This window comes from Columba livia, chromosome Z, assembly GCF_036013475.1.
Source record: "Columba livia isolate bColLiv1 breed racing homer chromosome Z, bColLiv1.pat.W.v2, whole genome shotgun sequence".
Taxonomy (NCBI): Eukaryota; Metazoa; Chordata; class Aves; order Columbiformes; family Columbidae; genus Columba; species Columba livia.
Window position 1 is genome coordinate 67011557 of NC_088642.1, and position 15701 is coordinate 67027257.

The 15701-nt window shown below is 42.2% G+C and overlaps 1 protein-coding gene across 5 annotated transcripts in view; it reads right to left on the reverse strand.

Annotated features, from left to right (window-relative positions):
- PIP5K1B (phosphatidylinositol-4-phosphate 5-kinase type 1 beta) overlaps window positions 1-13136 on the reverse strand; it is a 114681-nt gene extending 101545 nt beyond the window's left edge. Inside the window, exon 1 of one of the 5 annotated variants that reach the window (XM_065046233.1) lies at window positions 13064-13136. The gene's annotated coding sequence lies outside the window, so the exon portion shown is untranslated. The other 4 variants (XM_065046232.1, XM_065046238.1, XM_065046235.1 and 1 more) reach the window with 4 other exon arrangements.
- Between the last annotated feature and the right edge of the window lie 2565 nt (window positions 13137-15701).

The following is a 15701-nucleotide window of genomic DNA, read 5'->3' on the forward strand; positions in this document are numbered from 1 at the left end:
CCTTGTCCAGCTCTCCAGCCTGTCCAGGTCTCGCTGGATGGCAGCACAGCCTTCTGGTGTGTCAGCCACTCCTCCTAGCTTGGTGTCAAATTTGCCCCTGTACATAGATTTTAAAGAAGACCTTATTAATCAGTTTTGGTGCTAACTCAACAGAATGCAATATAGTGGAGATAACATGATCTCACACATACCATTCCTAGGGTACTTAGAGTAAAATTCTTTGCAAATTGGCTTTTGCTACTGTTGTCACCACTTTTGTTATCTACTATCAGCACAACAAAAGTTAAAACTGGAACAAATGGTATTATTTTTCTCCCTCTCCATTTAATAGCCATTGCTCACATCTGAAATGATAGATCGCTGTCTGAGGGTTTAGTTCACCAAAATGTTTGTTTTTGCTGAAAAGGTCCCTGTTCTCTTGAAGAGAATGTAAAGGAACAGACGGAAGGAACAAGAATGACCCTATAACTTCCCAACATCACTGCTGGCTTTGCTAATCATTCAGTGAATGCCAGGCCTGACTGTCAGTTACATTCATACAATGTCACACATCAACAGAACATGCGTGACAGAGTAGAATATATAGGCACAAAGTCACATAACGGAATACATGGCATGAAATATACTGCCAAGGTCCATTAAATAACATAGGTGCTTCACAGTGTCAAATCTAAGTCTGGGAGCTGCTAGAGGTTCTTAGAGACCCACAGCACAAGTAGGCTGACAGCCTGTGTTTGCTTGTCATGCATACAGACAGGTAGCAGGCAGAGCATACCGCCCTGCTGCAATATGGTGACAAACCACAGGAAACACAACAGGGACAGCACCCACCCCTTTCCTATACAAAGTACACTGTATTTCTCCTTTTTCCATTTAGTCCTTAAAGGTACAGCTCTTATAACTTTTGGTTTAGTCCTTAAGAGCCTCTCACGTAAAGGGCTGAGCCTTTGCATCCCTCACTTCTGCCAGAACAAACTGCAGAGACTCAACAGGTCTCATGGGGCAAGCCCTGGCTTTCTCCTCACATCCCAGGTTTTAAGTGACAGCTTGTTGGGCAGAGTATCAAGTTAAACGTGACAATCTAAGCACGAGTTTTTAACAACAAGTGAAAAACTTACTTAGCCTAGGCCTTGTATGCTGATCTTCATGAAAACGTTTTTACCTTCAGTGCCTTATACATCAAATCCATACAACCAAAACGGAGGTTACAAGAACCAGCTGCAGCTTGCTGAACTACTCATTCCCACATAGCAGCTACCTTTAATTCTTCCATAAAATGCAAAGTTGCATCAGATGTGCTCTATAAAATTTGTGTTTGCAACTTTAGATCTAGTCTTAACGGCAAAGACACAGCATCCAGCAAAGCTCATAGAAGTTATAAAGAAACCACTAATAATTTTACTTCGCCTCCTTCCAAGTTTGAGGGCGCTTTGTGCAAATCCCACCCTCCAGTATATTATTGCCATACTACCATTCTCACTTTGTAAATAGATACTTCATAATATTTCTCAGAGTTTGCAAAGCACTTTATAAATATCCCTTACAGTTGACAGGTTAAAGCAACAAATTCATAGAATTTATGTTTATACTGAATATTTGAGTTCCTACAGAAAGACTTTCACCCTCCATCTCCCTGTATCAACAGCTGCTTCTTGTTTCAATTTGCAGAAGTGCCAACAAAACACCAGAGTCAAAAATTGTTTGCTCCCATCCTTTTCAGCCTCAGCTGAAAAGCCTCTTAATGTAAGTCCCCAATGTTTCAAATGTATTCTGCATAAAACCAATATAAACCAACAATACTAAATACTGTTAAACAATACTAAACCAAGACTGCAAGCAAACATCAAAATATTTAATGTAGTTGCTACTGTAACAAAGTTTTAACCCAAGCAGTTACTAAATTCCAGAGGTTCATCTCTAATATCCGCAGAGATTATTGCAAACGGAAAAATTAAGTCCTATTTTTCACTATGCCTGCTTACTTACCCCTCAAACTACTTCATAAAAACATATATAATCCCAGCAGTTTTCATTTAATTTGTGGTGCTTAGCACAATATTATAGCTTTGCAAACACTGACAAAAATGTTTACATTTCAACAAACAAGTTAAAATCCTGAAACTAACGATCCCTGTAATTAGACCTAAAGTTAAGATAAATACTTCTGCTTTGAGGGTCTATGTAAAAATCAAGACATTGCTCAATAGCAGCCAACACAAATATCCTAAGGCATCTTATGTTTTTAAATCAAGTTTTATGAGCCACACTTCCCATCATGCACCTTATCATTTGCAGGTATAGCAAAGCAAAGTGAAATTCTTCTACTAATGTCAGGCTGTGACCAAACAAAAAAACAAAAAAAAGCACCAAACAATTTATAAATTACTTCCTACCACAGTCTCTTATTAAATGTGTAATTTCAGCTGAAAGCAGATGAAATTGCCACTGGCATTTTAACCTCCAGTTTAACTATTCCAAACAGATAATTCTCTCGTGTGCTTTCACATTTTTCACATTTGCTATAGCTATGGTGCTATCCTGATATTGCAGATTAAATCAGACATATACTGGACACTGAAAAGATAGAACAAAAAAGACTGGACATTAAAGAAATCAGGGTTGGATGAACAAATAAATTAGAAGACTGAATAAATTTCAGATCACATTTGTTAGCTGCCTAATTCAACTCAAAGTTCTATAATATCTGTACAAACAACATGTGAATAGACCAGATAACTTCAGACTAAAATAAACTGAACATAATGATTTTAGATTCAAGCTCTTCCTCAAGCCCCTCCCAACCAAGGGGAAATCTACCTGAGTTTTGAAAAGGGCTACAAACCACTTGATGCAACTGTCTCCCACTGACTTCCAATGCCTTTCTGATCACCAAGTCAGCCTGGCACAGGAACGCAGTCATAAAAAGGTAAGATTCAGCTCAAGTAAGGGCTGCTATAATGCCATACATGGAAAAAGTTTTAAATAAATTTTATCATAATTGCCGTGGGGTACACTTCTAGAATAAACCACTCCAGTGCTTTGGTAGCCTGCCTCAAGGCAGGGAAAAAAAAAATAAATACATCAGTCTACAGTATCTCCCTTTTGAAAGGCAAATGTACAGTCAAAGTTAGATTATGACCTGGCAATACATGTGATTATTTAAAATAATGAAGTTAAGTGCCTTAGCTTCCAATACACAATGAAAACAGATTTTTTTTTAACTACTACAATTCTCACTAGATGCCTTAATTTAACAAAAATATGTCTGTTCATTAGCCATTTTTTTTTTCCAAACACAACCTGATGCAATAAGAATGAAACACACAAAGCTACACTTTGTTGTATAATATCACAATCAAAGAAATCAGGTCATCCTTCAAACACAGGTGACTCTCACAGTTAATTTACAAGTTAAACACAAACCAGCCAGAGGTTCTGAATGTGCATCAGTTCTTCATGGTAATACGTTACATGTACCCCTCACGCTATCAGTCATCTGCATCAACACTGCGCTGATGTCAGCCCTCTGCCAGCTGTGTCCTGAGGCACATCTGCCCAGACCATCATGCCACAAGGCTGACTGAGGGCACTGGCAAGGCTGCCACTGGGACAGCTGTGAGTGAGATCCAGAGCCACCTTTGCCCACATAAAAGAAGTGTGGCTAAGTATGGAAAAACCATGGCCAGGTAGAAGCTGCATTTCAATCTTTACATCATGGCACACACCTTCCCTAGCAGGGGCTTCCCTTGCTCACCCAAAATATACCCAGACTCAGATCTCACCACTTCAGCTCCTGCATGTGTCAGAGGGAGAGGCTGCGGATGAGAAGCCTGTGCAGCAAACTAAGAAAAGAAATGTGAACAGCTGCAACACATGAAAGGGTCTTGATTGGGTTTCAACATTCTGTAGTCGCAGATCATTACTTCATACCAAATTTGGAATGATGATTAAAGTGGCAAGATGCACAGGGCAATTCTGAGTGACAGGTAGTCTCTGCAATGTGTATGGGAGGAGTCAAGGCAAGTGCTAAAGGTAACTGAACTCAGTAATTGTGCAGATGTTCATGGCTGCTTACTAGCTAATAACTGACCTCCACATAAGGTCAAACAGCTGTTACAAAAAGTACCATTCTTACATCACAGGTAAATACATTCAAGGACCAAAATTAGGAGGCAGGATACTCCTACTATGCACAACTACTTTGGGGCTGCACTGAAGTCACAGTCTGATCAAATGCACTTAAAACTACAGTGATCTTTCTCGAGCAGGTTCAAAGATGAGTTCTGCAATACAGAACTACTGTAGGGATTCTTACACAACCTTTCCTCTGGAGAAACTAAGGTAAAGAGGGTACTGCTCTCTGACAATCAGTTTGACATGTCAATCTTCAGATACATCTTCCACCCTGTAGAGCTCCCATCACCTCTGTGACACAAAGCACATGAAGCAGAAAAGAAGCTGGGTAGGTTCAAACATTGAAAAGACTCATCAAAATAAACTCAGAGGTCAGTAACGTGCAAGGCATGCTCTGTTTGGGCTTTAGTACAATGGAGCTCAGACTCCAAACAAATCCAGCTAATTCCAGCAACTGTATCCCCCCCATAGACAGAATAGACCAGGGTTCGTTTTTTCCTGTCTATATAACATTTCTAACTATTCATATGCTAAGAAAATACTGTGATGGACATTGCTGAAACACAGTGATAACAATTTCCTTTCTTGGTGTTGCGAAGTACATTCATCTTACAACACAATCAGCCTTGCCACAGTAAGCGCTGTATCTTTTAAAGCTGTGAGTGAGACAAGTGCATATTAGACACCCCTTTACAACCACGCCTATACAGAAAAGGAAAAAAACTAGTACTAATTAGCAATGCAATAATTAGTTTAATGACTCACTGGATTGTTATTAGAAAGAGGAATTTAATTGATCAGTTCAGCTGCTAACAGAAGGCAATAATCCCAAGTTTAAGAACCAGTAACTCAGAATCCAAATGTGTTTCTTCTTTTATACTGAAGCTTCATGTGCTCACTCTTGGCTAATTACAGCACAACAGGAAGGCCTGTGTTCATATAATAATAATAATAACGCAGTGTGCTGAGATAAGGAGACATAAATGAGGGAAACACTGACTTCGTTGCAGGCGGTACAGGCTGTAGGTGATCTCAAAGTAATCATTTGCTGCTCAAAACCTCCAGTTTTGCTACTCTGTTAAAAACAGCTAGTCAAATAAGATAGATAGTCCTAGATGGGCTCTGGCTGTCTTCAGTTAACACTTCAGTGTAACTGCATGCAAAGCACATCACAAAAGTCACACCGATGAATACACCAATGTACAACAGAAACTGGTATGTTCTCTAGCACAATATCAACCTAAAGAAAGAGAAGCAATCATGTAAACCTTAAACAAAGGCACAGGACAGCCTTACAAAATATGCAGTCTAGCTAGACACTGGTACGTTTCTTAGCTATTTTGCATGAGAACACCCCAGTACACCAAATCTGCTGTTTAACATACACAGACATGGTCCTAATTAGTTGAGAGAGACCTCGGGGCTGAGCAAAGATGATAGTTTATAATACTTCAAGACTTAATTAAAGTTTTGAGGGCTAACAAGTAGGACACCTCTCCTACTGTTGGAGTCACTTTTTTCAAACACTGGAGCCTAAGACTAAGTAAAATATCCTTAAGAATACAATTCAGACGTGAAGTAGAATACGAACCATCTTAACATAAATATTTATAGTTATAAGCTACTTATTCTTTTAGTCTCAGCTCTGAAAAATTATATTTTAAAGACCAAATGAACTGTTAATTTAACAGTGAACATGTTAGCAAGTATTCCTACATAAATGATAGAGAAGCAATCTGCCATTCACACTGCAATTTAAGAGGTCCTTTTGAATTACTTTGGACTATATTATTGGAGAGGTCTGAAGCTCTTCCTTCTCACAATCAGTATCAGTAAAACTTCTCTGAAATTCATTGTTTCATCTAGTTACAACAGAATTTTAAAGTGTGTCTTAAAATTACACAGATGTTTTAATTGTAGGTACTTTTATTATCTCATGCTCAAATTACATTATTTGCACACCAAGAAATAATATTCCATGTCTGGTTTTCTGCCTAGAAATCAGATGTCAAACTGCCTCTTTGACTATGTCATCTCTGTTTCTGCATATGCTTAGAATGACCATATTCACATGACTGAAGAATAAAGTAGTAGCACCACATCTCTGACAGGATCATCACCATACATTTCATCAGAAGCATAACCAGAGTAAATGTGATAACAAAAGACTTACAGTCCTTACCCATCCACTTTCCCCATAGTTTCAAACTGTTTCTAGTGTAAAGCCTCAAAGCAAAGTAAGGTTCCAATTCAGATTTCTATTAATAATGTTATAATCACAGAATCACAGAATCGACTGGGTTGGAAAAGACCTCAGAGATCATCGAGCCCAACCCTTGGTCCAACTCTAGTCCGTTTACCAGATCATGGCACTAAGTGCCATGTCCAATCTCAGTTTAAAAACCTCCAGGGACGGCGAGTCCACCACCTCCCTGGGCAGCCATTCCAATGCCTGACCACTCTCTCTGTAAAGAATTTCTTTCTAATATCCAGCCTAAATTTCCCCTGACAGAGTTTAAGCCCATGCCCCCTTGTCCTATTGCTAACTGCCTGGGAGAATAATAATGTTATTTCCATTTGCAATACTTTAGTGTCCTGCTATAGTGATCTGTGAATAGCTGGCAAAATGTTTACTGTGTAAACAAAACCAAATAACATGAAATGTTCAAGTATCGTTCTTTAATGAGATGACTTGTTACATCATCATGTTTGTATTAAAAACAAAACCAGAAGCTGTGGACTCACATGAAAAGGTTTTCTGTTTCCTAGCCAAAAACCACTTCATAATACTTGCTTTGTTTCTGTGCTGAACAAAGTGACTGAACTTGGGACTTCTCTCTTCCCCCCAAGGATCTTCCACTACCACTCTGAACATGAAAAGTTTTTTGTTTTCCTCAAAGTGTGTGCAAGGTTGAGTAAGGAATAAAGGGCTAAGGTGACAGTCCCTCAAAGGCTTCTGTATGTGCCTGTGTCTTCATGCACTGCAATATACCTTATACAATTACCCATATTGACTCCCACATTACTCAAAATGAAGACACCATTTTTCACAATACCTGGGTACTCAAATTTGACTTAAGGGTGTACTCTTCCATGCAAGGTAAGCCATATGTGCCTTTTTGTTTCCAGACTACTTATACAGAGATCTGAGGGATCTTACACAAGACTGCTCAAAGCCACAGAAATATCACTTTATCTCTCTGCAGCCTGGTGACCAGGAGCTGGGTGGGCTGGGTAAGGGTAATCTCCACACTACATAAACCAGGAACACCCCATCTGCTCTCTGAATAGACTCACATAAAACATATCATAAAGGAAAGTGGTGAAAAGATCCTAATCAGCGCCTGCAGGCGTAGATCTGCTGATTACGCTTTGTGGTATGAAGAGGGTAAGGGTGCAGCAATTTTTACCTTGACTCACAAGCCAAAAGACCATACTGCATGCCAACCACTCCATTAGCCAAGAAGGCAAATTTTCACCCCTCCATCCTAAGACAACCTTTTGTAATACAGCCAGGAGACATATTGGAGAAAAAAAGGCTGAATGGGGTTATTTATTGCCTTAGTAACATTTTTTTAGACTTATGAATACAAAAATATGTGTATTTTCAAACAAGTCTGTACACAAGCCCTCTCAAGCTTGCCAGACATTAGAACAATAGAAGTGCACACTAAAGACAGAGGTCCTTGACACACCTGACACATCCCTTACTGGGGTTCTGAATGTAAGACCTGACAACTGAAGTAACCGAGTAATAAAGTGATCTGAAAAACTTAACTCAGCACCACTGAAAATAAATTCAGCGTTCTTAGCCAAGATAGTTTTGTTTCTTTTCCAGAGATTAAAAAAAAGTCACTGAGCTACTGTTATCAATGACAGGCAAACAAGACAACTACACACCACAGCACAAGAACACCTTCCTCTTGAGGAGGAGGCACCAACAAGCCATGTAGCGCAACTGTCGCACTGTCAGCCAGAGCATGGTCTCATAAAGCGTTGCATTACTCTCAGGCAAAAAGCTTTGACTCACAACACATTAAAACCAAGAACATCTGTAGAATGTCTCAAGGTAGAAAGTTATCTTAGCAGTATCCAGGGATTCCTGGAATCTTTCCATTTAGGTCAATCATACTCTGAAGATTTTAATATACAGTTATAAAAGGAAGCCCGTGAATTTCTAAGCTCCTTTTTCATAACACTACACCTTCACAGCTTGGGTTAGGGAAGGTGTGTAACCATGAGGACTGCCATCTTGACCCCAAAAAAAATATTTTCATTAATCTTCTGATCAGAGATAGGCAACAGTGGCAACTGTAATGGATTTCCACATGACCCAAATAGAAACCTGGCTGCTCGCTGTTTCTCTGGGTCGACATGCTACCTCATGCAGTTAATGCTCTTCATGAACTGGAAAGAAAAAAAAAAAAAGAAAAAAAATTCAACCTTAGATTTGGTGAAGTAGCAACAGCTTGTAAAGAGGAAACTCTTACCAGCTCTCATGGTCTTGTGTCCAGTGGCAGGAGGCTTCACAAGAATTTACATGGTCAAATGGGAGTGCGATTCCAGCACTGGGACACCTTTCTACACAGACCAGTCATCAAGAGCAGCGAAGTAACACAGGACAAAGGCCAGCACAGGCTACGAGCCCAGCACAGACCTGGGACTCCCATCAGCTTGCCACCCTTGGTACCTCCCTGCTCTTCCAGCTGCTGCTGCCTGGACCAGTTGCACTGAAATCAGGAGAGGGACAGGCACACCCCAGCTACAATTAAGCTATCAGTTAGCTACATAGATATATTCTCCGGCATATAAATGACTCACACAGGTACCCAGGCCAAGAACTTACCATGAAAACAAACTCAGTGGGAGAAAAAGAGAAAATTCCTTTCCCAAACAGAGATGGATGGGAAGTTCTGGGTACAAAACAGCCCAAGGAGAATCCAGCTCATTCACTCCCTTTGCAGACACAGGTCTGCCCCTGGGCTTTGCAATGCTAAAGCTTATGCCAACAAAAGAAGCCCTGATGGGCAAACAAAGTGAAATTTGGACTATGATGCAGACTGGGGACATGGTAGGGGCAACAGGTGTTGCAACCAAGCAACAAGTTCCTCTCTCTTGACTAGATTACAGGAACACAGACAGAAGTCTCACATACTATTTCCTTAAGACAAAACTAACAGGTCTCTACTAATTCCACTTCTCTTCCACCTCTCCACTGCCATTTACACACCCCCACAAATGGCTGTACCAGCAAATTGCACCATTTAAACAGTCAGTTGAAAAATAGCTGCCCTCCATGCCAACCTCTTTTGTTCTTGCAAAGTTATTTTTAACCTGGATCAGTTCAGTGATCCGATATTATCACAAACCCTCACCAACAGTTTGCCACCAGTCCAAAAAGTTGCAAACTGTAATAACAGTTGTAGTATCCTGAAGTCAGCTTTGGTGTTGAAGGCAACATCCCATTAAACTGTAGCACATCAAGCTACAAGCTTAAATGCTAGCCGTTTCCTTCAGTTCAGCAGGCACAGCTATGTTTCTGGAATTGTGAACAAGATGTAATAGCTGCATTTGTAAATTACAGCAGTTATTTCTACTATTGAATGGTATTCGTTTTTTTAAGTATTGGTATAATCAAATCATCTTTGTATTTGTGTCCATTACACTTAACATAATTCTGATCATAAACTAGCTCTAGTCAAAGGGCACCAAGATAGGCTTTTCCTGTGACTGATGCATCCTACAACTATGCCCCTACACAGTACCACACAATTTTACAAGTAACTTACTTTTTTTACTATGATGCAAGGAGGAAATAACAGTAAAATGGTAATGATTGTACCTTGCAACAGCCTGATAGGGTTTTCTACTTCACAGCTGGAGAATAAAGTGGAAAGATAAAATATGGGATTTCCAGCTCTCTGAGGAAGGACTTGAAGTTTCTTTCTCATGTGGGAGGAGAAAAAGCTCTTTCTGGACTGTATAAATATGAAGAATAAGATGTGCGACTTCATAATCACAGCAGGAATCTACGATGACAAATGAAACACTTGATCTATTTAGGGAAAATAGAGTTCAGAATATCAGTGGTGTTGGCCCACAACAAGCAGGTGCGGTACAAAATGGATTCAAACACAAATTATACCTAGAGGATGAAAAATTGTCGAAGCTGTTCCTAACACTGGATGGTAGAAAAAGCGTGAAGACCCTCTTCCCAGTCCTGCCTAGCACTGTCAGCAAGCCTCAATTTCGAAAAGCATTTCATAGCATTTAACTTGTGCAGAGTTTGCTATTCAGTTCTAAGCAATATGGGGTTTTGAACACTACAATATATACCAAACTGCTCATCTATATGCTTCTAAGTGCACATTATATTTCACCTGACTAGTGAAGTTTGCTTTTTAGCTTCCACAATATATAAATTTCAAGTATAGCACCATATAATTACCAGCAGTAACCAAAGTAACCACACTGCAATACCATCAAGTATACAATCTGCAATCATTGTGTAAGACTAACGCTTAGGCAGGCTCTCAGCAGCTGTTAGCACTGTACCCTGCAGGGTGCTGGAAACTGCACAGAAGCCGTGCCAGCTCTTATCTCTTCTTAAAACTAAATGGGAGCTGAGGGGAGAAGGGGGAACGGCACCTTACAAACAGCTGCCCAGGTCCTAACAAAAGGCTGTTGCCAGCTTCTACCCTAAAGCAGCCAAGAACGCCAGCACACTTACTGTGTCTTGGTTACACAGACCACAAACACACAGAGTGGACACCGTACACACGGAGCTGCAGGAACCAGTAAGTACATTTTCAATGCTACATGTACCACATTACGCAAGCCACAAAGAAAATATTTTTTTACAGTTCCTAGCCCATTCCACTGTTGTCAAAAGTAAGAAAAAGAGAAATCCCTCGCCTACCTACAGGCTAGATAAGAAACAAAACTGAAAAAAACCCAACGCCATCCCACAAACACACACTATTACAGCAAACCACGCAAGCATATGGTTATTTTCAGGCATGTGTTTCAATTCTCCTGATATCAAGAAGACCTAAATACATAAGTAAAGGTTATAAACAGCTCTAAGCTAGCACCAACCGAACTCAGTGAAAGAAACCTCCTGCCATTTTTAATGGTTTAAGGATCAATTCCTAAACTTCGAAAATTATCTTCCAGTCCTGGCTTTATCTAACTGGGGGAGGGAGAGAATCTATGAAAGAGATTAAATACAGTAAAATAAAAGGAGTGAAGAAAAACATATTTACAATTGCATTTTATTTTTAGCTTGACATGTTAATTACCAGAAACTGATCTTTAAAAACGAAATACATTTAAATATTTGTCTTCAGACCTTCCAACCCTAACCCTTCTGTGATCTGTCTTCAATTTTGGGTTTCATGAATCAATTATGAGATTGCTATAAAGCAAAAAAGTACATTAAGGATAGGAAAAAGTATCCAGTTGGAGGAAGACATGTGACAAATTCAGAATTATTTCTGTTCTTTAGGTTCTGGAAGAGTCAGAGCAACAACTACACCAGGCGTTCATCAGACTACGTATTCTCTGAAGATCAAAGAATTTTGAAAGACCATTTAATGAGTTTTATTACAAAAGCACCTCTACCATAATAAACCATGGGATAAATATCCTATAAATTTATGTTGAGACACAGAAGACACAGTAAGTGCTACACTATATATTCACTAACTCCTGAACTGCCAATGCCCCTTGCTCCTTATGTTAGATTCATTTTAAGAAGAGTTTCTGTGGTTTTAACTTCTATCCAAGACCTCCTCCTCATCACAATATGCAAATGTTTGCTCGTAACATTTACATAAAAACATAATTATCTAACAAAAGAGAAGGAAAAAACCCACCGTTTCTTCACCTTAAGCAATATCCTTTTAGAATCAACATGAAACAAGTATACTTACATTTCCTTTGGGAGACCTAACATAACATCCGCACAAAGTTTTCCTAAAGCAACAGCACACACCATAACTCCATTTTTAAGAAGCAGTATAAAAAAAGGAGGGGAAAAAAAATAAAACAACCTCTGATAGCCAAAGAAGTGCTTTGAAACATTCTTACTTCAGGAGAGCCGTTTTATGGTACTGAGAGGTAAGTTTTACTATGCAAAGAGCTTCCTGCTATTCAGCAAACCCCGCACCTCGGACAGAAGCGCCCGGCCCGGCCCCCGGGTCAGCGCGGACCCCGCACGGGCTGCGCCCGCCGGGCAGCTCCACCGAGCCTGGAACAGACTGTGCTCGCAGGGACGTACCCCTCGCAGTTCCCTCACACGCTCTTGGGTTTGGGTTGGTTTTGGTTTTTTACTTATAAAGCTACAACCCCACGATTAAGAGACTTAAAAGTCCGTGGAAGTTCACAAAAAAAAAAAAAAAAAAACCGCCCCCAAACAAACACTAACAGCCCAGAAAGGAGAAGCGTTTTCTATCAGCCCTTCGGCAGCGGGGCGGCACGGCCTCGGGTGCAGACGGGGCTGTCCAGCTGAGACGGGGACCAGCCGCGCCCGGCCCGGCTCAGCGCCTGCCCCTGCCCCAGCCCAGCCCGGGGCGACCCCTGCCCGCCGCGCCCGGCCCGCCGCCCCCGCAGAGCTCCCCACGCCGCGGCGAGAACCGAACAGCCACAAAAACGAAACCGGAGGAAAACCCGACGGCACACGCCGAACCCCCACGCGGCGAGACCGCCCACCCCACTGGGAGGAAAACAAGGTGAGAAAAAACAGGCACCGTACGCACGGATGTGCCCGCCGCCAGCTGCAAGGGCCTCCAGAGAGCCGTCCCCGCCACGGGAGGCCTTCCTCCCGCCTCCAGCGCACCGCCGAGCCACCCGACACCGAAGCGGAGCCCTGGGCTGCAGCCCCCACCGCCCCCGACCCGCCCGGGCTGCAGCACGGCAGCTCCCTCACCTCCAGCGCCGGTGTGTGGCGGCCTGAGGCGGGGCGGCGTGAGGCGGCGCGGCAGACCAGGCCCCGCCCCGGGCCGGGCCGGCTCCTCCCGCTCTCCCGCCCCGGGGCCGAGGAGGAGCGAGTGTCCCGGTGCTCCCCCAGCGCGGTTCACCTCACCGCCCGCGAGCTCCGTCCCCCTGGCCCTTGCTGCCTCTCCTGTTTGCCGCCTTGTGCCCCGCATCTGCTGGAAGGAGTCCAGCGGCGGGCTGCAAAGTCTGGAGCGCCTTTCTTATGAGGAGAGACTGAGATCGAGCTGGGTCTGTTCAGCCTGGAGAAGAGAAGCTGAGAGGGGATCTCATCAATATTTATAAATATCTCAAGATGTCAAGAGATGGGACCAGATCCTTTTCCGTGGTGCCCACCAATAGGATGAGGGGCAACAGGCACAGACTGAAACACAGGAGGTTCCGTCTGAATATGAGGAGAAACATTTCCACCTTGAGGGTGACAGAGCACTGGAACAGGCTGCCCAGAGAGATTGTGGAGTCTCCTTCCCTGGAGACATTCAAAACCCACCTGGACACATTCCTGTGTGATCTGCTCTGGTGAACCTGCTTTAGCAGGTGGGTTGGACTAGATGATCTCCAGAGTTCACTTCCAACCCCAACCCCAACCATTACGTGATTATGTGATTCTGTTTGCAGGCACTCGGGGCACAGGGGGGTGTTTGGGGCACCGTGGGGGCCCAGGGTGGGTGAGCAGCTGGTGGTTGTGGGTTCAGGGTCCACAGGAGACAAGAGCTGTGAGGGGTCCTGAAGGGCTGTCCTCATCAAAACCTTCCTGAGGCCCACATAACTGGACAGTGAGGAAGGCTATAAATTAGTGCAAATGAATGAACGTGGAAGGGAAAATGGGACAACCAATGTGTAAAGGTTTCCTGCTGAAGAAGGTGGGGGGCTGGGAGGACCTCATTCACAACACTGCTGTGTTGAGGTGAACGTCTCTTCTACAGGGGCCTGGTCTCTTCCCAGGGAGCAGTGCTGAGGCTGCACTCCTGCTGCATGACCCAAGGCTGCGCATGTGGCTGTGCCTGCTTACCACTCAAGAACGGTTACAAACCCTTAGCATCTGCTTAGGACTTCTTTATTCCTGGTAGAATAGACTGATCCCAAGCTACACAAGATGAATGCATAATAGCTGTGCATTTAAAGCTGTGATTACTGATACTGGACATGCTGATTCATCTACATTGAATTCCAAATGCAGAAGGAGCTACTGTATGTGTGCACGTGTTAAAGAAGATGAATCGCATAGCATTTCAGCATGCTACTTCTACTTTGTTCCATTGTGTTTAAGGTCCTTACCTCACTCTGGCTTTCATCTGCCATAGTATTTATAACAAGTGATAGCAGAGCAACTACATCACGTATTTACTCATAAACATGTTCAGTAGTCATATCTCTTAAGTGATGATAGCTTCCCCAGGTCAGAGTTGCAAGAGAGATCTCTGGGAAACTAGCTTCTGGTTTTATCCCCTCAACCTTCAATTTCTGCCCTTCCCACCAGTACCACAGTGGCTCATATACACCACAGCAAGATGTGCCATCTAGCTCAGTTTTAAATCTTTAGAGTGGATGATGCTTTCTTAATGTATTGAAAATCTGGAGCGTTAATTAGCTCATGGTGGTATGTATATTTGCAAGATGATGGAGAATAAGCTAATACAGTCATGGCTTCTCAAAATTTCCTTTCAGATCTTTAAGGTGGATGTTTCACACTATGTTTCTCCTCAACCAGCAAGACTGAACTGTCTTGCAGAACTCTTGCAAAGAAAGTTTTAAGAATTGCAGACAGCAGTGACACTGGTTATATGTGGCAAACAGGCCTCACCAAATCCCAGGCCCAAAAAGAAAAGCAGACAGAACCTCTGCTGCTTCTTCCTTGAAAAAAAGCATCTAGAGTAGGAGAGTTTCTTCCTTCTTCGTGCTGAAACAAACAGGTACCTTGAAGTTTTTTTCCACTCAGTGCACTCAGTAACAGTGCTTTATGATATAATAAAACTGTCAGTAAATAACATGTTATGAATCTCAATGATGATTTTCTTCTCCTCACACTGCCAGAGTGGTAGTGTGAGTGCCCTGGGGTCCAACAGCTGCATCCTGCACAGACATATTAAAACCAGCCCGATAAGAGTTGTGTCTAGCTGTGGTAGTAGAGAGCTCCTTACAGTCTAAATTTTGCAATTGTCATTTTGGTAGATTGCCCCACTGAATTCCAAGCTCACTCTTTAAGCTGTTCGCATCATACAGTCTAGCAAGGTAACTACAGGAAATCTGCAATTGTAACTGCTAGTCCGACAAATTCACTCTTCGATGGGACTGATGATGTTTGTGTAGAGGACATTTATGCTCACTGCTTCAAAATACTAAAGCATCTCACAAACTATGTATTTCTTCTACAAAATATCTGAGATGAGAGAAATACCCTCTCAACTTATTTAGTTTTATAGATGGGTGATTGAAAACATAGGTTGGAAATCATTTAGGTTGGAAAAGACCAGTGGGATCATTGAGTCCAACTGTAAACGTAACACTGCCAAGTCCACCCCTAAACCATGTCCCTCAATATCACATTTATGAGTCTTTTAAACACCTCCAGG